A 24,404-nucleotide genomic window follows, 5' to 3' on the forward strand; every position below is an offset into this window, starting at 1 on the left:
GTAACCCAGACCATTCTGGAGTACTGTTCACCTCAGAATGAGGTTTAACTTTAATCAAAAATGCATCTTGGTTCATGGGCTGAAATATGATCATAACTTTGGAGCCTAATATTGGTATTGAGTTGAATAGTAAGTAATATTTGCTTTATGGCTCATTACCATGGATCCACACTAACCTATAAATATAGCTGTAGTTCAACAACAACTCATACTGAGGCAAAATTTATGTCAAACACATTCCACATTATAAACCTAAATCTAACTCTGACCTGATGAGGTTTATACTGGCTCTGTCTGTAAAATTTTGAAAATTTCCATATTAACTGATCTCTGAATCCATTCAGCATTATTTGGCAGTATTTCAGAAATGGGCCACTATTTCATAAATTTTCACTGCTATACACCAATAGGTCAAAGAGTATCCTAACAATGAGCCAAAGACTATCAGCTTTCAACATATGAATAGTCAAGCAGGAAGTGTAGGTATGGTGACCAATGAGGATGATGGGAAGGAAAAGGATGGAGTTAGGACTCACCAGCCAGACACTGAGGAAGCAGGAGATTAGCATGCCATGCTAATAAAGGTATCGTCATGTGGCAGAGAACAAAAAAGAAATATGGGTTAACTTAAAGTGTAAGAGCTAGTAACAAGCCTGAGCTATCGGCTGAGCATTTATAAGAAATATTAAGCCTCTAAATGCTTGGCGGGTAGGAGAGAAACTTCTGTTTACATATATATGTATAATATATACATATTATATATAATATATATATACATATACTTAGGCCAAGTAGTATTTATGTGCATATGTACATATATGCAAGTATATATACACTATATACCTACACCTATACATATTCTAGATGTATCTACCATATCTCTATTTATATATGTCCATATGTAAATCATATTTTATATATATGTGTGTGTGTGTGTGTGTATGTGTATGTATATCCATTGATTTTGCTCCTTTACAGAGCCCTAACTAATATACTGTCCTATTTGTATCCCCTTTATCCACCTCTCTTGTCTTATTCTTATTGCTCAAACTAAGATTCCAAGAATAGGGGGTGCATGAACATCCTTGTCTGTTGTATTACTTTTGTGAAATGCTTCCAGTTTTCTCTGATTAGCATGATGTTGACTGCAGGTTTGTTGTTATTACCTTTATTATGTTGATATATATTTGGTAGATTCTCCAGGAATTTTATCGGATGTTGGTTTTATCAAAGGTCTTTTTTGTTTCTAATGAATCAATTATGTGGTTTCCGCCCTTGAGTCTATTTATGTCGTGGGTTACATTTATTGATTTACATATAATGAACACACCTATATCTTTGGGATGAGGCCAGCTGGATGGTAATGGATGAACATTTTGGTGTGTTCTTAAATTTGGTTTGTAAGTACTTTATTGGGTTTTTTCATCTATGTTCATTAGGGAGATTGGCCTGGATTTACTTTTCCTTCCTTCCTTCCTTCCTTCCTTCCTTCTTTCCTTCCTTCCTTCCTTCTTTCTTCATTTCTTCCCTTTCTTTTTTTGGTAAGGGATATTTATCTGGTTTTAGTATACTGTTAATATTGATTTTATAAAAATAATTTAGTAGTGTTCTTTCCCTTTCTATTTTATGGAATGATGTGAGGAGTATTGACATTAGTTTTTCTTTGATGGTCAGGTAACATTCTATGTTGAATCCATCTGGTCTTGGACATTTTTTATCTGGGAATTTTATTATTACTGCTTACATCTTGTTTGCTACTAAGGGCCTCTTTATATTATTTCATCATGGCTTAAGTTTGGTAGGTCATATCTGTCTAGAAGTTCATCCATTTCTTTTAGATGTTTCTTTTTCGTGGAATATGAATTTTTAATGTCCTCATGATTCTCTGAATTTCCTCATTGTCCCTTGAACTGTCTCCCCCTTCTTCTCTAATTTTATTAATTTGGGTCTTATTTCTCTTTCAGTTGATTAATTTGCAATCCCAAAATGTTTGTTGGTTTTGAAACAGGTCACAATATGTGCTCTTGACTGGCTTGGGACTCACTATGTAAACCAGGCATGCTTTGAATTCCTAGAAGCCAACCTGCCTCTGTAATCTGAGTCCTGGGGAAGGTGTGCACCACCACACACCTGGCTTTCAGTTTTCTTTTGCTTTAAATATAGGCCCTTAGCACTATAAAATTTCTTCTTAGACTTCCTTTCATTGTGTGCTATAGATTTTAATATATTGTATTTTCATTTTCAATCAATTTTAATAATTTTCAATTTTTCTTCTTGAGTTTTTTTTCTTGACCTAATTATCATTCAATAGTGTATTTACTTTCCATGAGTTTGTGTGATTTTTATTGCTATTGATAGCTAACCTTATTACACTGTGGTTCAATAAAATACAGTATGTTATTTCGATTTTCCTTTTTTAATACTTGTTAACATCTATAATGTTAATTTTGGAATAATATCCATGGGCTGCTGGAAAGAATATGTAATCTTTAGTCTCTGAGTGTAATATTCTGTAGGAATCTGTTTGGTCTACTTGATTTCTGGTATCATTTAAACTCGAGTTTCTCTATTTCATTTTTGTCTTGATGAACTGTCTGTTGGTGAGAGATGGGTACTGAAGTCACCCACCATGGAAGCATTGGCATTAATCTGTGATTTTAGATCTAGTGTGTGTTTTATGAAGTTGTGTCTACCTTTGTTTATCTACCCATTTATTTATTGCCCTCTTGTCACATAGTTTTACTTAAATGATATTTTCTTAAAGATAGATAAATTACTTACTATTGCAGATGTATTGTGTGTGTTAGAACCTATAGCTTTATATCAGTACATGGCACGCCCACTGAGTTTTGCCGCCAGAATGCAGGTTCACTGCCTATTAGTTTAAGAGATTGGTTTTTTCTGGGCTATCCCATATCACATTTTCATATTTAGTTATGACAAGTTCTAAGGGAAAATATCATTCCCAATTCGAAGTATGCAGTTTTTTATACTTTACTGTTTTAATTTAGTCATACATTTTCCCTTCTTCCCCTCTCTCCTTTCACCTTGTACCCTGTCCCACATGCTCCAAATTTACTCAGAAGTTCTTATCTGTTTCTCCTTCCTAGGTGGATCCTTTTATTTCTCTCTTAGGGTCTTCTTTGTTGTCTAGGTTCTCTGGGCTTGCTATTTGTTGCTCTCAGTGTCTGAGAAGTACACATTTTTTTTTTAAAAATGACTCTAATAAATGGCAAACTTTGACGGGTATTTAATTTTAATTAATTAATTTGGTTTTTCGAGACGGGGTTTCTCAGTGTAGCTTTGGAGCCTGTCCTGGAACTAGTTCTTGAAGACCAAGGTGGCCTCGAACTCACAGAGATCTGTCTGCCTCTGCCTCCCGAGTGCTGGGATTAAAGGTGTGCACCACCACAGCTTAGCTTTAATTTTTATTTTTGAGACAGCCCTGACTGTCCTGGAACCACTCTCTAAATCAGGCTGGTCTTTAACTCACAGTCATCTGTCTGCTTCTGCTTCCCGAGTCCTGGGATTGAAGGTGTGAACCACCAATGCCCAGAGTTAAAATTTTAAGCTTAAAAAACAGAATCTATATATATATATATATATATATATATATATATATATATATATATATATATATATATATATTACATATCATGTATATTTATATTATATTCATTTATATATTTATATTATATTTATTTATATTATATTTATATATTCTATATATATAATATAGAATATATAGAATACACACACACACACACACACACATTTGGTAGCACATGTGTTTAAATATGTGTCTCAAGAGGCTTAGGCAGTAGGATCCTTAACGGCTTCTTCTAGGCTAGATAGTAGCGTTTTGCCTGAAAAACAAAACAGAACAAAAAAAATCAACCATACTTAGACTTCAGTGAGAATGTCAAATCATAACACAATGTGAAATTAGACTTTCTTCAAAACATAAGCATTTTAAAAGCATTCAAAAGAATCTAGAACATTAGTTTGCCTCAGCAAGCACTTTATACTCTAAGCTAGTCTGAGGGGCCATGCACATTAAACTACAATACCCAGACTACTCTCCTGTAGCTGACCTCAAGGAATTAGCGGAAGCTTGGTGTTAGAAGAATTATGGGTGTCTCGAAGAACTATATTGACTTCATCTCCCACAATCCACTGGCATCCTTTGACTCTTTCCACCAATGCCAAGATTGCGTGGTTGCGAGAAAGAATAGGATCCAGTTACTTTAAACTACATTTCCCATGAAGCCATGCGCTCCAATGGGAAAGGCCTCTGTAGCCACCCAGTAGATTAGAGTCCAGCCATTGGGTCCCATTGCTTGGCCTAGGCCGGTTAGCAGAAGGTACTGAGTTGGGAAGACAGTTGTGGGGCTTGAGGTGCTGCAAGGGCACTCCGGGTTCAGGAGCTTCCGAGCGGACCCGATTTTCCGCGGATGTTTAAGGAGTAGAGCTTCCGTAGCCGGGGAGCTGGAGGTCAGCGAGGCAGAAAGCCCGAGTGGCAGTGGCCGGGGACTGTGGGACCGAGGGGGCCTTGGGAGGAGGGTGCTTCCGGGGCTGCCTTCTTTGGCGCCTAACTCCGCCCAGCTCTGCCACTTCAGGAGTGGGGGATGTCCGTGGGAGTCAGGGAGTGGGCACCAGGTGGTGGAGCAGCCAAGAGAAAAACACGAACCCCACCCCCCTCTTTTGTTTTAGTTCCTACCACCACCCGCCCCTCTCTCACACACCTCTCTGCATGCGCTCCTTCATAGCTGTTTGGACTGAGAGAGTCTTCATTAAGTGGCAGCTGGTCTCTCTCTCTCTCTCTCTCTCTCTCTCTCTCTCTCTCTCTCTCTCCCTCCCTCACTCCCCCTCCCCCTCCCTCCCCCTCCTCCTCCTCCCTCCCTCCCTCCCTCCCTTTCCCTCCCTCTCTCTCCCCCTCGCGCGCGCAGAAATTCCTTGCTATACCTAAAGCTTGATTTTTCTGTCCGTTTCAGCTTCCTGATGATGAGATTTTTAATAAAATCGACCTATCTCTCTTACTGGTCCTCTTCAACCAGTCATTGGAGTAGAAAATGTGTTCAATTTCCAGAAGGGATAGGGAGCAGAAGGAAAGAACCTTATTTTTGATGAATGTATAATTAAGGTTCAGTCCAGTGTTCTGGCGAGAGTTCTGGAGAGAGTTCTGGGCAATTGGACCTATTAAAAAACGTGGAGCATTTTAAAAGTTTCCAACGAAGACTAGTTAGCACCAGTGTTGCTAAACATTTAATGGGTTCACTGTCTACAAACACAGTAGACTGTGAAACACACTGCATTAATTATTGCATATTACAAATGCGTGCAAAAAGTGCTCAGGGCTTAGTGGAAAGGCATATAGATAGGAGGGAGTGGTTGATTTGTGAAAGTTAGAGCCTAACTCAGAACTTGTTGGAGTCTTGACATTTACCCTTCTTTTAGAACAATCCTAGTAAGCTTTGTGGAGGGGGTCACCTTTAATTTGGGTTCCCATGGAATAAAGGAAATTTGAAATGAGCAAAGGTGGAAAGATGCTTTCTAATACAGGGGTTGGCAACTAAGAAGGCATAGAAAAGGGGGGACTGTATGACGGGCACATCTGATTATATAAGAGCTATCAGCAGGGATATATCGGGAGATAGTTTTTGGGATCGTAGTAACATGAGAGGTTGAAGGATGTACAGAGTTTGAATTTTATTCTGTATTGAATAAAATTAAGATTGAAAAATTAAGACTGGGTGATTTTCCTTTTCATCCTAGGGGAACCTGATTTGAGGTCAATTCTCGGAGAACACAAAGAAGTGTGGTGGTATGTTCCAGGTGTGACTTTAATGTAACTAGAAGGAGAAACTTTTGTCTTGCAGATGTTTTGTTTATGACTATTCTTAGCCACAACCTGTACTTGTCAATTAGAAGGCAAAGTGCCATAAATATTTTCTTAAGAGATGAGTTTGCTGTCCTTGTACAGCAGATTATCCGGATTGCAATTTCTGATTAGATAATAGTAATGACTCTTTATTGAGCTCACATAATATCCCAGGCTTCATCATAAGCCCTTTGTTACATTATCTGAGTGTCTTATAAAGTGTACAATTTTTCCATTTTTTTCTCTAGAAGAAGAAACTAAAATGCAGATTTTAAGCCCATAGATTGGAGGTAATTGAGGTAGGGTTTCAGTGTCCAGACTTCTGACTTGAAAAGCCATGCTCTGTCCCCCGTGGCTTCCAAGTCCTCTTGTGCATTTTTGTTCTTGATTTTCCAATTGTGGCAAGGGAAGATTACTGTAAGGTACAATTGGCCATCCTGAGAAGAAACCCAAATGAGTCATTTTGCATTTCTATATCAGTGTTTTTGCTGTAAAATAGTTGCCAATACCAAATTTGCTTAACTGCTGTTATAACCATAGTTGATTATGTCTGCCAAAATTATAGTCAATATATCATTTTCTAAATTAGATGATTCTGTACGAAAGCTATGTCCTACCTCTAAGCCATTCAATTCTAGACAGTTTTTTGCATTGTATTTTATTTCAGCTTTTTCAAAGGGGAGCCAGGTTACTAGATGTCCTTTGTGACCTGAGCACACATTAAGTGTAGAAGATGCAAGAAAATACAAGGTCCTGAACCCTCACTGGGTCTAGGGGACCACAATTCTGAGATATCATAGAGTAAAAAATTGTGGGAGAACAGAAACAGGTACAGCATTGTAGTAGGATAGAGGAAAGAGTGGCTAACCAGAGAAAGAGAGAGAGAGCTGGGAATTTTGTGAGGAGGTGACATGATAAATAATTCTTGAAGGGTAATGAATTTGGCAGGCAAAGTAAGGTAGAGAGAATCCATTGGAGATATAGGAATCAGTCTGTAAGAGATGTGTTTATGGTAGAGTGGGCGTGGCTTTTTCTAATGTGAGCAGTTCATCCTAGCAGAGTCCTGAGACTGAGACAAGGAAGGTTCAAGCAAAGTATGCTGCAGAATTTTGAGAGTGCTTTTTGGAGAATCAACTGCAGTACTAAGAAATATGAATGTGTTCCCACAGGCCCACTGATTCAAAATACCGAGCATGGACCAGCGGTAGTTACATTGTGCTTCCACTCACAGTTCAAGTTTCATTAGTTGCATAGTTGGATGTATCTGATAAAAAAAAACTATTATTCATCAAACCTAAGGTTACGTAGGATTTAATAAAAATACATAATACACTAGTCTTAAGTTGGTTTAAAGACAAATACTAAGTAATAGTATGAATATATTAAATATGTCCAGGTTATGTCCTCTTACACTTGGGTGTAAGAAATAAAGTTGTAGGCAATAGGAAAAAAAAAAGTCAACATTTTTAGGAAAAGAGAACCATGAGCAGATTTTCCCATTTGTAAGATAACAGTGGAAAGGATGCACTGGAGGGAGGCTTGATCAGTAGGGTGTTTCCTTCAGGGAGCTCATAAGTAGTGACGTGGGAGAGGAGGAAACAAACTTGAGAGATATTTTTTTTGTTAGGATTAGTAGTAATGGGTACATGTAAATATTATTTTATTAGTATTTCCACTTGCTTGTTCTTTGTCTTTTATGATGAGCATAACATTGCCAGAGCCTGCTATTGCCTACATTAAGGTGGCAATGTAGGGGAACTGGTACTGTTCAGGAGAGTGGATTTGGGGAATTGGTACTGTTCAGGAGAGTGGGTTTGGGGAATTGGTACTGTTCAGGAGAATGGGTTTGGGGTATTGGTACTGTTCAGGAGAGTGGATTTGGGGAATTGGTACTGTTCAGGAGAGTGGGTTTGGGGAATTGGTACTGTTCAGGAGAGTGGGTTTGGGGAATTGGTACTGTTCAGGAGAGTGGATTTGGGGAATTGGTACTGTTCAGGAGAGTGGATTTGGGGAATTGGTTCTGTTCAAGAGAGTGGATTTGGGTTATGCAAAAGCACCCCTTTTGCCTCACTGAGTGTTCCTAGAACGCTCAAAGTTCAATTAAAACATGAGTGTCTGTGGGAAGCCTTTCGAATAAACACTCCATATTTGCATGAATGCACACACAAGGCAAGGTTAGTATTTTCACTTCTGTATGACCCATGCTACCTCTATTCCAGATGAGATCATACTGTAGTATGCCAGTGGTTGTTTCTTTCTTAGTAGATTGTGAGCTCGTTGAGGGCAGGAATCACATCTCGTTCATCTCTATACTTAGAGTACTTGGGACAGTAGACATCTAATAGTCGGTCATTATATGATGAAACGTAACAAATATTCACATGGATGCAGCTATGGAACTTGGTAGTACAGGATATTAACATTTTTTTGTTTATTGGCCGGGTGGTGGTGGTGTATGCCTTTAATCCCAGCACTTGGGAAGCAGAGGCAGGTGGATCTCTGTGAGTTTGAGGCCAGCCTGGCCTACAAGAACTAGTTCTAGGACAGGCTCCAAAGCTACAGAGAAACCCTGTCCTTTAAAAAACAAAAATACAATCAGTCAATCAATAAAATGTAAATTGACAGATACAGCAGTTTACCGAGTGTGCTACCTTTACTGAATATCACAATTCAAATGCTCACACTTTCACCATGTGTTCATTTTTAGACATTCATGTTATCTTTTTCTTTCTCATAGTTTAAACCTGTTAGGCCTGCTTTACTTCTCTTGACAGGATTTCTCCTTTCTTATTACTTTCTTAGGAAACATCTTCCTCTCTAGCTACCTGGTCCTTTTGATTATCTTTGGCATTAGTCTTAAATGCATCTTCTCTTGGTTAGGCACATTGGTAGTGGACTGATAATTTTAGTCAGCTCTTTTTTGAAAGGGATTTGTCAATATGAGTCAGCAATCCTAAAACTGAACATAGTCTTTAACCGATTCTCAACTTCTAGTGCTGTATTCTGAGAAAGCAATCATGTTTCCTAAAATTTAGCTCCCTGATACCCTAGAGCTGTTTATTATAATGACAAAAAGAGGGGAAAATGGCACCATAAATACCCAGTACGGGAAGTTGGAATGAAATCAATTGTGGATCATTAAGTAGCCACATCATTGGATGTTACCAAAGTGTATTTCATGATGTGGAAACTTGTTTGTGATATATCCAGAGAAAATTCAGGCCATAAAACACCCAATATAGTGCAGCAGATTCCAGCTTAAACATATGCACAGATCTTATACATGCCACATAAATCTTTGTACGCACAGAAAGGAAAATTACTGTACTGTTAAGTACACAATAGGGGTTTGCTACAAATGATAAGATTACATAATGACTTCTACTTTTTAGCTTTTATGGTTATTGTCCTATATTTTCCAGGGGTACATTTGTTCCTTATTTTTAAAGATAATTCCATCATACTTTATTTTTTAATTTGGTAAGTTTATTTTAAAATAGTTATTCCTTGTCTACCACTATTGCCATTCCTTTACCTTGGGGTGTGCTTACTAGCCAGCACAAATGCATCATTTCTAGCCTAGATTTCTATTGCCTCTACACCAGCTCTCTTCCCATCTGTTTTACATAGAAAGGATTTTTTTTAATGAATCACAAATATGATTCTATTCAGCCTTCATAGACATAGTTCAAAGGTCGCTTATTTTTTTTTTAGAATAATATCCAGATGATGAAAGCTTTGCAAATCAGCTGTACTTGGATTCATTTTCTCCTATAACTTTCTTGGATTTATAATCTTGGGATTATAGGCTACTGTCAGGCAGATGTGAACTGTTTATAGTTGACCAAATGCTGATGTGGATTACATAGGCTGGTTGTTGTCAAACACACAAACTATTGGTATTTTATCATCAGAGCAAATATTAAATACATTCAGTAGTTGTTATTATTTTAAGCTGGGTGTAACAGGCAGAATTCTGTGAGTTAGAGTCCAGCCTGATCTACATAGCAAGTCCCTGTCTCAAAAAAATTACTGCTATTTTACAGATGGGGAAGACTAAGTGAAAGAAGAAAAGTTATCATAATAAGGGACTTTGTTAAGAAAAACCATTAACACCCTGCAGTGGCTCAGTGCTGTGTACTTTCCTGAAATACCTGTTGATTTTCTCACTCTTTGTAGACTTAAAGTCCCTTGGCACATTACATGTGATCACAGCACAGCAAGAGCAGTCCAAAACTGACATAATTTTACTATGCAATGTTTCACATTGTGTTAATTATAGAGATTTTCTTACTCACATAACACTCCATGGAAGGGAGTTGGAATAGTTCCAGTTTCTCTGTGTTTCTTTCTTGAAAGTCTGTGCCTTTGGGAATGGGGATCCCAGCAGGAGGCTAGAGAAAATTGTGGTAGAATTGAGTGTACAAGAAGCAGAGCATGTCATGGGGGCCAATGTCATTGGCTATATTTTTTAAGTGCCATGTAAATGCATTTTTCAGCAGTCTATCTCTAGGGAAGACCTTGGTTGAATTATACAGTTAATCCCATTTACAGATTATAACCCATGAATGCACTATATTCTTGTGTTAAGTGATTTTAGGCATATGTAAGGGATTACCATAACGACATTTGTATGAATGTTGTTTATCAAAATTTTCCTTACAAAAGTAGAGAAAAAAAGTTGTCATACAGTCACGTAGTATCTTGTAGTGTGATTTCTTCTTCATTTTTCTTACAAATAATAAGCATTGCGCAAAAATGATCTTTAGGGACAGAAGTTATGAGTACCAATCATCTGGGAATGGAATAATATTACTTTGCATAGACTACTATAACCCTTTTAAACCCATTAGTTTTACAATTAACATGCCTATATACTAATAAAAAAGAATCTGTAATTCTCCAGTTCAACATTGAAATTATAGTTAGGAATTCAAACTATTCGCTGAATTATTGCAGGCTTATTATGTACAATTACTGTGCTAGACTCTGTACCAGACACTCATAAATACTCCTTTTAATGCCTTTGGAGTGTGTGTGTGTGTGTGTGTGTGTGTGTGTGAGAGAGAGAGAGAGAGAGAGAGAGAGAGAGAGAGAGAGAGAGATTAGAGAACGAACATTCAAGAACTGCTGAAAGAGAACACTGCAACGAGCAAGCCCATCATCTAAATGAAAATTTTACCCAGCTGATAATGGGGCTGTGTGCCAAAAGGGGGTTATTTTTCTTTCCTTCTCTTCCCTCTGTGGGATCTAGGCAAAAGTGAGCTACCAGATAGCCGATAAGCAAACGATGTATTTGCCTGTCTCTAAACAGTATTACCTACGGAAGGGTGGGTTCCCGCGGCTCCAGCGCAGCACAGGCTTGCTGGTGCTGTGAGAATTATGATTGTGTCAGCTTTTCCAAGGTTCCTTTCTCTGCTGCACAGATTTGGCAGACACCTCAGACAAATTTTATGTCTCTTAAATCTTCCTCAAGCAAGGCTTGGCCCTTAGATTTATATGTACAAAAAAAAAAAACCCAAGTGTTTACCAGTTTGACATTTTTGAAGATCAAAACAGACTCAGTTGTTTTTCTTTTTCTTTCTTTTTTTTTTTACTTCTGCAAACCACCTCAGTTTAGTCTAAAGAAAAGGCTAATTGCTTTGTCCTACTTTTAAGAAGTAGCCCCAAGTATTCTTTAGCAGTGGCTGCTAATCATATACCTAAAGATTTACATTCCAGTCTTCAGCTTTGTTTCTTCTGTTTCTTCCCTACAAAGTATGGCATTTTGCTGGCCTTTTGTTTCCTTTCTACACTTTACTGATAACAGCATATAAAGCTTTGTAAGATGGAGACATAGTGAAATGCACTGCTGATATAAGGGATATAGGAGGGACAAAGTCGGTGTTTTGTTTTTCTAGCTCTGTTTCTCTTCCAATTGTGATGTTTTCTTTAGTAGTCTCTTAAAAAAATACCATTCCCTGGCATAATAATGATAGGTGAGAATAAAAATTGGAGAACATTCAATGACTATCCATTAACAGGGCTGGTCCAAAGACATCTGTAGGCACAAATGAAAGTTTGGCTGTAATTCAGAGAAGCTGAAGCATTATATGGAGCATGTTATAGTAACAATATTGCTTCAGTGGTGGACTGCATAAGAAAGATGGGGAACTCCCTGGTAAGACCCCCTCTCATCTGCTCCAGCTGCTCTTTTTAGCAACAACAACTGCCAGTGAGAATTGCCTGGGATGGAAACAATCCCACAAGAAGACCTCATGATATGTCCTTCTGCTCTTTCCTCTTCAGTTGTGTCCTCGGACACACTTCACTACTATTACATGGGCCGCATGGTGTTCCAATTTTCACATTTCAGGCGATGTCAAGGGCTGTGAAATAAATGTGTCATGAAAGCAGAAGGGGGACTGTTTGGGGACATGAGGAAGGGGACTGGCAAGGAAAGGAGATAAGCCAGCTAGTGAGCAAAGAATAAAGTATAATAATGCCACAATAATACCCATTTATTTCTCTGCTAACAAAACATTAATTTTTGAAAAGATGCTGAATTTGAAATCAAAGAACTTCTGATTTTCAAAGTCATTCATTTGATAAACATTTGATCACTTATAAAGGTCTGGACCGTATGCTAAGCACTGGAAATACAATATGTAATTATATGTAATTCCTGCCCACCTTAATGAGCTCACAGTCTAGCAGAGGGGATCGAACTCAGAGCAGTGACTATATTCTAATATACACAGGGTACTCAAAAAGAGAGATGTACACAAGGCTTCCTAGAAACACAGCTAAAGGAACTATTGCAGGGTATGGGCAACCTGTAGATCAAAACCTCGACTTGGCTGAGTCATAAGGAATAAATGGGAGCTGTCTATATTCTAAGTAGATAAAGAAGTTGCTAGCAAGCAGTCTTAGCAGACAACCAACATGTAAAAAGAAGTTTGGATAAACTTGGAAAGTTTTGGTAAAGGTATGATGCTGTATGAAATCTACTAGGAATGTGACAGGATACAGACTAGGAATTTTGGAAGGTGTCCTGCGGTAAGTTAATGGGAGAAATCGGTTGCTACTAAGTGTGGTCATTGCCTCATAAGCATGCAGGAGTGAGACAGTGGAGGGGAGTAATGCAACTGGGTTAGAGGGCGGGGGGGGGGGGAGGCAGAGAAAGTTCACTTTGTAATGTAGCGGTTTTAAAGAACTGGTATTCTGATCACTTACCCCTGTCCAACAGTGCCACCACCATTAAGCTTTCTTTCAGTATATAGAGTAATATTGTTGCTTTGTACACACAGGACATATATTCCTGTACCCCTTTGTATGTCACTTAGTTGAATATTCAGTTTTTTCACCTCAAATCAGTGATCCTTGCAGCAATTGGGGTTTGATTATCACAAAGGAAATCAGTTTCAGAGCCCAGCAGCTTCATTTCAAAAACATTATGTGAAGCTTATTTATTGCTGGCTGACTCAGCAACACTGAGGCAAGTTGAAGGCACAAGGAGAGAAAGGGACATAGGCTGAATATATGTAAGGAAAAGGCTGCCTGAAAAGTCGCCAGTGTCCACAGCGCTGGAAGTCTCTAAAGTCCATGTGGGAAATACAAGAGCCAGAGGTATATAGATATAAGCCAAGTGCATGTTGAAGGTACATTTGCCTAAACAAATTGTACTATTTAGCTAATCAGTTTTAGTTAATTTTCTTTCCCTGACTCAGAAACCATAAATAGCTTCCTGTTATCCTTAGGAGGAAGGCCAGATTTTCCAGCCTGGCATTTGCTGCAACTTGGCTCTAGTCTGTTTCCAATATTTATACTTCTCTATTACAGAACTCTGCTCCAGCCAGTTACCCTTTCAGACAGCACTTTGGCATTCCTTTATCTATATTGTTAGCTGGCTCACGCAGGGACTATTAAAAACAAACTAAAACAAACCAAAACTCTGAGTCCCCTACAGTATCTTGAATATGGTATCTTGAATACTCTAGTGCATCTGTGTCTTTTCTATTGGTTGATGATTATTATTCTCCTGTCCTTGCTCCATTCTTTTCAATATCTACCACCATAGGCCTCTACTAAAATGGTTGCTGAAGCAGGCAAGTGTCATATATCTGTGAATTTAGCATTTGGGAGATTGAAGTGTAGTGATCACCATGACTCTATGGCCACGTGGTCACATAGTGAGTTCTCTGGCCAACTTGGCATGCATAATGGGATACTGTCTCAAAAAATAAAAAAGCAAATCAATCAACCAGTCAGTAAATACATGAATAAAATTTTTGAAATGACAACTGAGCAACTGTAACTAAATGAAAGGGATCACCGCTCAACAAACTTTCAACTTTGTAGTGTGTATGCATGTGTGTCTGTGTATGTGTTGCACACGTTTGTACTGATGAGTGTACCTGTTTGCATGTGTCGAGACCAGAGGAAGGTGCCATTTATTCTCTTGCATCACTCTCTGCCTTATTACTTTGAGGCAGGGTCTCTCCCTTAACTTGGAATTCACATTTCCCAGCTATACCTGTAGGCAGAAAGCCCCAGTGAGCCTCCCAGTTTTACCCCACTCCCAAATCTATGGCCCCTGACTTTTAAGCACTTTTAAATATGGAGAAAATCAACCATATAATAATTCTTACCTACCATTCATTCAGAATCACCAATTTTGGTCTAATTGACTCATGCTTTTATAATGTATGACTATTTCCTTTTGAAAGTTTGAGGTTTAGTAAGCTACGCTCTTTATCCTTAACCTCTAATTATGAAAACTTTCAAATGTAACAGAAAAGTTGAAAAAAACTATGCAGTGAACACTCAGCAGTTAATCATGTTATTGTATTTGGCTTTTGTGTTTATATAGTGCATGTGTGTGCATGCGTGTACGTGTGCACGTGTGTGTGCACACATTCATGAGCACATGTGTGCCAATGCACATGAATACAGGTCAGAGGACAACTTGTGGGAGACTATTTTCTTCTTCCACCATGTGGATTTCAGAGATCAGACTCTGGTCATCAGATTTGGTGGCAAGTACCTTTACCTGCTAAGCCATCTTGCCAGTCCCTGTATTTCTTTTTATTGCCTGCATTACCACCTATCTGTCCCTTTCAAACTAAGTTTTGCCATCAGTACAGATTTTCTAAATTCTTCAGTGTTTGTATCATTAACTACATAAAAAATGTTTTTGTGCTCTGAAATCAATCAAACCTTCAATTATACCTTCATTTGCTATGCTGCCAAAACTCTAATCAGCCTGTGTGTCTTAGACCTGTGTTTCAATGGAGCATGTATCTCTGATTAATTTTGAGATGTCCCTCTCTTTCATCTAGTGGCAGTGTCAGGTGCATGGTCCATAAATATCACTTGATGTACTTGAGCCGAGACAGCGCTAGGCTAGGGCAAAGAATACTAAAAGTCAGCATACACGGAGGAAGGGAGGGGCAAAGGAGAGTCTGAGAAGGCCACAGTTGAATGGGAGGTGGTCCATGAGGACTTGAATTATTATGGGAAGAAGGATGCTCAAGTTCCCTAAGTAATCCTCCAAGTGGAGCCTCTATTTTCTTCCCTCTCTCTTTAGAAGCAGTAGTTCTAGGAAATGAGACACAATTGTTGCTTAGTGTAGCACATAGCAAGTCTCTTTGTTGTTTAAATACTACCAATTAATACATTCATTTTGCTCTCATTTATCGTATGATGCAACTTAATTTTGGAGGTTGTAGGTGGACTACTGCTTTCATATTCTACCTGTGCTATGCCTAAGCACATCTGGGCTCCATAAACCTAGTTTTCTTTTTCTTTGTAACATTTCCCTTTTTTGCTGTGTTACTTAAAATACAAAGAGACCTCTAATCTGCTTTTATTGAGCAGAAATTTTGTGCCAAGTATTGTGCTAGCTGCCATCACATGTGACACTTTACAAAAACCAGACAACACACTTCTTTCTCCATTCACCAGACAAGGGAACTTGAGACTTAGCACTGCCATGTACATAAGCCAGAAGAAGAAACTCAAGTCTGTCTGCCTGGAGAACCTACATCATCAGATGACATTTTAAAACAGCAACAAAACAAGGGACCAGAGAGATGGCTTAATGGGTAAAGGTACTTACTGTCAATCCTGATGACCTGAGTTCAATTCCTGGACCCCACATAGTGGAATGAGAGAATCAGCTCCCTCTGATCCCCACTTGTGCCGTGGTATTTGTCCTCCTATTCTCTCCTTCTTCCCCTCCCTCCCTCCCTCCCTCCTTCCCTCTCCTCCCTCCCCTACCTCCCCTTTTGTGTGTGTGTGTGTGCACGCACGTGCACACACACACACACAGACAATAAAAAAGGTTAAAAAAGACATAAAAATACAAGGAAGTCTCTCTTTACTAGATGGGCTCAGCATGTGATTTATTCATTAGGTATTCAGTTGTATGATTGAATTAGGAAGTATGCCTTAATCATTAAGGTGTTGGTATAGTAAAGAATTCTGGTTACTTGAGTTAAAAATCTTATAGCAGTTGAGTGACTAAGTAGTCAATCAATATAAGCTGTCCAATTTTCTTGCTTAGAAAAATGTATAAATACCTGAGTAACACTGGGTTGTGGGTACTGACTTGTGTAAGATACCTTGTTATGTCTAGCATACAATAGGTGATCACCATATTTTAGGTTGCTCTCCTCTCTTCATATTTTTGTTGGGACCAGACTGTTCACTTATAACTTTGACCTGAGGATAAGAAAGTGAGTCTAAATTATTTTTTAGAGTATACATATTTTAAAACAAAGACAGGGTGTTTTTTCTTGAGTCTGAACAAGACAAGCGACTAACTCTCATGTAAAACATACTTCAAAATAAGCTAGAGGTGTAAACTCATAAGAGAGTTGTGATCAGTGAGTGTCTCTGCTTCTTAACACTCCTGGCCAAATTGTGATGTCATTTAATTTTTCCCGCTAGACTAAATTTCATAGTTGGCAGCAACTATTAGGTTTGGGATGTTGGCAATTTCAGCGTAGGCATTTCCAAGCCAACAAAGTAAGGCTAAGAGAACAGAAGTGTCTTGAACATGGTCAGACCGTTAAAAAAAGTAAAATGGCAGAGTCTGCCTATTCTGATTATCTTGTTTGTTTGTGTGTTTTTGCCTCTAAGCCAGCCTGTAAAGTTGCTCCTTACAGGACTTTCACTCTTGGTTCTCTCAGGGTTTTGGTGAAGTGCGAAGCATTCAGAAAACATGAAACTTGGTTTTGGTTCAAATTAGTTCATTACTTTTTACTTTGATTACACTCTTAACATTTTCAAGGTTTAGCAAATTAGTGTTGCTCCTCCCTGCTGAGGTCCGTGGTTTGGTTCAAACCCTTGGTTCTTTGAAATCTTCCCTGGGACTTTTGTTTTTGACAGATATACCTAGAATCCCAAATGATTAATGACCCTAGTTCATTTGAAAAGAACAGGCAGGCATGGGTGTGACTGCTGAGGGGAAGCAGCTTAGGATGCCCTTTATGCTTAGATTTTAAAACGTGAAGTCAGGAAGAAAGCCTTGCAGTAGGTTTTGATATTTCTTCTCCTCAGGATGTTTTTATGGTTTCAATTCCATTCTTGCTCACGTGGGTTGAAGGTGCTGCCCCCACCCCACCTCTTTTCTTTGGAATACTTTGTCAGTCGTCTTACTTTACAGTTAGGGTCTTTACATTTTGACTTAAGGACCAATGCTGACAAACCGTTTTCCTAGTCCTCTCCCTTTTACTTTGTGTGGAACTTCTGAGGAACTTGAGGGGTTCGAATTTCAAACTTGGGTTTGTGGGAGTTACTTACAGTGTCCAAATGTGTATCACCCTGATTCTAAAATAGACATTCTTTCTTTCCCCTTTGTGGAACCCAAAGTTTGGCTGATACCTTTCTTTGCAGCCATGCCAGAGGTGAGACTGTGGTGGACAGTTATAGGTGGGAGGCCTCTGGAGGTCTGTACTCCACATGCTTGCTTTTCTGCATGCCAGGGGAAGTAAGCTTTGGTGTTGGAACCTCCAGTGCCTTTGCATCTTGTTTATCCACATAAGCAGACGGAAGGCGAGGTTACAGCTTCAGTTATAGAAACTGTCATTCCGAGTGCTTTAAAAGGGAAGCAGAAGAGATTTGCTCTGACCCAGTGTGTGATTAGGATGCTCACTTCTCTCTTCCTTTCTCCCTCTGCTGTTTCTTCTAGCTTTTCCTTCATTTGCCCTTTAAATGGCTCATGGGGCCTTAGCTACTAGTTAGGTAACCCTCTGTGATTCATCTTTTCTACTTCCCCCATTGATTTAAAATAGATTTCAGATAAATATTTTACTGGCATTTTCAGCAATGGCAATGGTATTCGAAAGAGCAATGAGGAAGTTTTCTTTCTTATTTTAAGAGTTGGTCTAAACACTTGTTTGAAGACACAGATGGCACTGGAGGGGGCCAAGATGAGCTGACATCTGATATTTCTGCTTTTTTTTTTTTTTGGCTGTTTCACATTTGTCCCATGTGGACAGACACACACTTGGGTAACTACCATACAGATGGAAATCAGGACATGTGGGATTTGGCTGAACTGGAGGTCCCCAAACATTGCCTGGATCATTTAGTACCCCAGGTGTGGCCACCCCAGGGCTTCATGTGCTAAAATTGTGTCCCAGTATAAGCCAGCTGGTCACTGTATATATAGTATTAAGGCAGCTTGGAGCCTTAGAAAGCATGACTTTGGATTTTTACCTTGTAGATTTAGACTTAGTCTTTTCCCATATGCTGGGCATAGAGAATGAACCAGATAGATAGAAAGATTGAGCAAAAGGAGATGTTTATTTGTCAATAGTTAGCATTCTATATGGAACATGAACTCAGATCCTATGAAGCAAAATGGACAGACTTTCTAGAAAGAGAGAATTAGGGGGCTCCAGTTTCTTTGACAAATTTCTAATGTACTATGGATATCACTTTAAAATGATTTTTTTTAAATCCCCTTTCTGGGGACTTCTGAGGATAAACAATGATTCTAATTTGAAGAATAAATAATGATTTAAAAATCATATTTGTCCTTTCTTTTTATTTTCCTTACGTGAGAGAGGTGCTTCACTTAAGTCATTGAAGCAGGAACTGGCTCATAGTGCGGTGATAATAACGTCATACAAGTGCCTGTCCCTGTACAGTTTGCAGAAGAACCATTATCTCATTAGCTTCATATGATACTCTTGTGAAACAGTCATGACGTGTACCATCATCTCCTGTTTAGACATCCGGAAGCTCAGGTGCAGAGAAGTTATGTTCCTCATCTGGTGTCACCAGGCTGTAGAAATGGCACCCAGGTTCCCATAAACCTGAGGGGTTCCTTCACGTGGCTCACATTTTCCCCATAAGAATGTACTTCCTTACTGTTTCTATTCATATACAATTTTAAAAATCAGTCTAAAGAAGTGTGCTTCACTTTAGCCGATGAAGAAATCAGACCACTTTCAGATAGTGTTTTCTTAAGGTCCCTTACCAATTGAGTCCTGCACATAGCTCTTGGCTTTTCAGCTTTATTTTAAATAAATTAGTTTTAGATAGCCATTTTTTGGGGGTTAAATAGATGCGCAGAAGTTGTTTGATCAATTGATTATAGGTGTAGAAGCTGCACCTGGAGAATGGGAGTAGCGATGGGAAGTTGGCTTAAAATAATTAGCTTCTTGTCTTTTTGTTAAGAGATGTCATGTTCAATAGAATTTAATTTCTTTATACTTCCCTTGCTCTCAGCCTTTTAAATATAATTCTTTAGGGAAAATGAGCAAATACTCATTCAGAATGTTGATTTGTCAGGAACAAGGGTAGCCAGAGGAAAGAGAAAGTAGAGAGGCGACTTTCCATACCCTGGAAGTGTGGCTAAGTGTTATTTTGTTTGGAGCTGCGAGCTAAGATTTCTTTTAAGGCATGCAAATCGTAAAGTTCTGATTTGTCAACTGCATGCTGTTTCTTTAGGCACTGATGTATGAAATCCCGAACGAATTCTCCAATGAACATACTGCTAATTGCTTCTCCACCTGCTCTCCAGCCTCCCCCACCCCACCCCCTCCACTCCCAATTCAGCCTATAAGTGTCCGTCATTGGAGATGGATGGTGACACATGCAGTAAGAGCAATTCATAAAAGGCAGCTCCAACCCTTGTCTTCAAGGCTCCTGGATTTTCCACTGCCTGCTTTTGTGTAAGTGAAGTGGATGGAAGTGCCACTGGCATCAGAATCCACCTCCCCGTGCTCCGTTGCTAGAGCTCAGTTGCTCGGCTGGAGCTGAGCTTAACAGAAGCATCGGATCTGAGCGGAACTGTGGCTGTGGGTTTTTTTTCCCCCTCCATGGGGGGGTGGGTTAGGGATAGTGTGTAGTGGGGGCTTAGGGTGTTTTGGCTTTTCTTTTTGAGGAGAGAAGAGGGTCAGGATTGAATAACTCACAGTAGGATACAGCGTGAAACAGTTCCCCGAAGAGTGTCACAATGTTCCTGGTACAATATACAGGTATAGTATGTTTTATTTTCTCTGAAATTTCCCTTTGGTTTCAAAGTGAATTTCTTTCTCTTATTTCTCGTCCTGTTCTACTAGCCTGAAAGATAAATGGGATTCTAACAAGCTAAACAAAATAGCTGCATAAAACTCACTAGCTATGCGTGTGGTAGATTGCTGTGTGAAATCTGGGTTTTCTGTTAAATTGGTAGTCGCGATCCCTTAATTGTTCACGCTTCTCTGCTGTATTCTTGTATTGAATTTCCCAAGTCTTACGTCTGCAACTGGTAGTATGTGATAATGCCTACACTGTTTGCACACAAGACAGTGTTTTGGAAGCAAAAAGCAATTTTGAAACTCTCAGTATGTTGTTTTGCTCTTGAGTTTTTAAGCTCCTGTATTTTTTTAATTGGTTGTATGGATTTCCATGTAGTTAAGAGTAAGGAAACTTCTAATGGGAAGCATTCCGGAGCACATCTTTTCCGTCAATTTCTTTTTCTTTCAGTATTGAACTCAGGCTGATTAATATCATGTATTATTGTTGTTTATTCTCATGGTGCTGAAAAAAAGTGCTGGAAACAGCAAAGCTTAAAATGCCATCCAAAGCCATCGTATTGTAACATATCATCGGATCTAAAATGTTCCTTAAGTGCTTGCTTAAGCTTTCAGAAAAATATTGGTGCATAATAATGCAAGCGCTGGGGCTCTGATCAGCCACTTATGCGTGCTGTTTCAAAGGCTTGTTATACAGCTGTTAGGCAAGAAGGACCCTTGCAAATAAGAAACCTTGAGAAAGTTTCACTTTCCCACTGAACAGACCAGGGGTTTTGAGTACTTTGGATATCATTTATTGCCAAGGATTTGCATCTACATTCTTGTTTCATTCTTAAAAGAACATCTCCTGTGCTGAACAGCTAAAAGATCACATTCTGTTTTGATGCGTGGTTTGACAGTTGATTTTGCTCCTCATTAATGGGGCAGCATGCAGATGATGTGGAGAAGGGAGTGAGTAACAGTGTTTCAAGGCTACATTGAGGAGCATACAGTGAACCTTAGTCCCTGGACCAACAGCTGCTGAATTGAATTTTCTGCAGTTAAAGCAACAGCAGGTTTGTGTAGTCTCCCTGCCGCCCATTTCTTTGAATTTATGGCTTTGGTTTCCTTCCTGGCTATCAGCTGGTTTGTTTCTGGAAGTGTTGGAAAGTTGTGCTTGCTAGGTGTTTTCTCCATCTACCAGTGCAGGCACAACTCCCAAGGAACTGTATCTGGACATTTTAATGTGACAAGTTGCTGAGGTTGTTTTCCTCTGGTTAAATTCAGAGATGTCTTATTTTGTCATTATAAATTAGGTAGCTATATTCTCATGGAAAACATTGCTTTGCTCAATACATAGATGTTTCTTGCATGCTGATAATGCTGGTGTAGATGTCTGGCAGTGAAAAATACTGGACTTTGTTATGCTCCTGGAATTGCTGTATCTGGGAACACTTCTTCTTTTTTCTTTATTTTAAATTTATTTATTTATTAAAGATTTCTGCCTCCTCCCCGCCACCGCCTCCCATTTCCCTCCCCCTCCCCCGATCAAGTCCCCCTCCCTCATCAGCTCGAAGAGCAATCAGGGTTCTGGGAACACTTCTTTGTGTTAGTACAATGTTTACATTAAAAGAAATGGTGGCATCCCCTTACTCTCTCTCAATTCAAGGTGAGCACATGAATAATGCCAAATTCAACCAGGTGGCCTTAATGGCTACATTTGATTGGTGTGTTAGTAATGGATATGTTTAACTCTTTAATGGTTTTATTCTATTAAGGTTATATTACAGTTGTTAATTGTTAGGGTTACAGTGGATATGTAAAACATTTCTACAGTGATTTAAATCATACTCTCAGTTTAAGCTCGTAACAATTCTATGTGGCAACGGTAGTGATGTGATTTGTATTTTATAGGTAAGAAAGCCGATACCGAGACTCAGAGGATAAGTAACTGGCCTGAGGTCTTACACCTACTGAGTGGCAGAGCCTGAACTCATAGATTAAATCATCTGATTTAAAAAAAAATGTGTGCTTATTTTTTCTCCCTTATAGCACACTATCTCTTTAATAATAGGTTTCAGGTAAATTGGACTATGCTACAAGTTGAGAAGACTACATTTAGTTATTTCCAGAAACAGTCTATTCTTTTGTAACACACTAGTGTTCTGGCAAATTTATATACCAATATGAATGAAAGTAAAAATTGAAGTTTTGAGGAAACAAATCTTGTCTGATTTAAAGGTTAATGTAAAATATTTTTCCACCCAATAAGATAATTTGTTGTAATATTTTGCTCAGTGGACTTATAAATGGTTTTCATAAGTATGTATTTGAAAATATCCTGGCTATGAATGTGAACTGTTATGTTTTCAAAATGAGAATATTTTTGCACAGATAACAGAAAAACTATGTAGCTCACTCTTCCTTCCTCTTCCTCCTCCCTCCCTGCGCTCCTCACTTCTCTCTCATCAGTCTTTTAAAGTTCTCAAATAGATTTTTCAATTTGTTCGTTTTAATGAAAAGTCAGACTTTGTGTACCACCAAAGAAGGGATGCTGTTTAAAGTTGCATTCTAAATTCAGCAAAGGGACGCAGACATTGAGTAATTCACACTAGCTCTAGCTCTCGTCTCTGATCAAACTCTTCTTTCAAAGCCTTTCAGGAGACATTGCTCGTGGGGTCGTTCTTACATCAGTTTATTGGAGCTCTCATGTCCTGGGGAAATGACTGCACTCATGCTATGCACAGTTTCCCAGCATCTGGCAGTGTTCAAGAGTGTTGTTGCAGCAGAAATGAGGAAAGCCAGGCATGGTGGCAGCACACACCTGCAATCCCTGTACTTCTGATGCAGAGTCAAAGGCAGAGGCAGGTGGAGAGGCAGAGAGGCAGAGGCAGGAGGAGTACCACATGTTCAAGGTTAGCCTGAAGTATAGAGTGAGACCCTTCCTCAAAGACTAAAAAACAAGAGAAAAGAGATAGGACAAATATTGTTATAATGTGTTCTTTCAACTTTTAGAAAAATAACATATGAGGATGGTAATGACTATATTGCCTCAGCCACCATGTGGTTAGAATTTATCTTCATCCAAAATTATGTCTTTAATATATATTAAAGTAAAGTAAAGCAGTACTTCCTCTATTTAAGGGAGAGGAGGACTATATGAAGCCCATTCATCTTTCTTTAAGCTTAAGTGAGATTTGGTGATTAAAAAAGGAGTTGTAGGTCAAGTTTGCAGAAAGGAGACATGGGGAATTGTAAACATGTGATTGGAAGCTCCGTATTAAAAAACGTCTTGATTTTTCAGTGGACAATTTCTCATGCCTTTAGAAGCTTTGAACAAAACCCCCTTCTTCACCTCCAATTCACACTAATTCCTTTTCGTGGGAACAAGCGCACTGAATTTAAATGAAAAGGAACTTATTGGAGGCTTTTAAAAGAAATTGGTATTTTTTTTTAAATTGGAGAAGGAAAAAGAGTCTTTGATCTGTTCCCTTTCCTGTACTGGGTCCAAGCAAAACTACAAAGTCAGTTTCTGGGCTTCAGCTCTTCAGGGCTGTAAAGCTGGGGACACCTGTTAACTGTTCAGTGAAGAAGAAGGCAGGCCCAGCCTACTCGAGAAGATCACGGAGAATATTTACAAATGGAAATCCTTATTAAAAATGACTTAATATCCTCATTAAGAATAATACTCAAGGGGTGGCAACATGACTCAGCAGGTGAAGGCACTTGCCACCAAGCCTAATGAATTGAGTTAGATCCCTGGGACCCATATGACAGAAGGAGAAAATCTCCTGCAGGCTGTCCTCTGATCACCACATACTCCATGTGGCAATGTGTCATGCCTTCCCCCTCAAAGAAAAATAGAAATCTTTTTAAAAGGAATAATAATTAAGGCATGCTGTTTATGCAGGACAGTATACTTCAGGTGCTCCTTGGACTCCTGAACAGAAATATGACATCCTAGAGATAAAATACTCATGCATAGTATAACTCAATGTGTGTTCATCACTCATATATACATAGATGAGCTA

The 24,404-nt window shown here is 38.9% G+C and overlaps 1 protein-coding gene across 1 annotated transcript in view; it reads left to right on the forward strand.

Moving 5' to 3' along the window:
• Positions 1-5,780: 5,780 nt before the first annotated feature.
• The window catches only part of LOC121439836 (ecto-NOX disulfide-thiol exchanger 2-like), a 284,002-nt gene continuing 265,378 nt past the window's right edge, over positions 5,781-24,404 (forward strand). Inside the window, exon 1 of the mRNA XM_041640450.1 lies at positions 5,781-5,835. The gene's annotated coding sequence lies outside the window, so the exon portion shown is untranslated. The remainder of the gene's footprint in view (positions 5,836-24,404) is intronic.

Source organism: Microtus oregoni, unplaced genomic scaffold, assembly GCF_018167655.1.
Source record: "Microtus oregoni isolate MIOR12 unplaced genomic scaffold, Mior012 000063F_ref0000156, whole genome shotgun sequence".
In the NCBI taxonomy this organism is placed as follows: Eukaryota; Metazoa; Chordata; class Mammalia; order Rodentia; family Cricetidae; genus Microtus; species Microtus oregoni.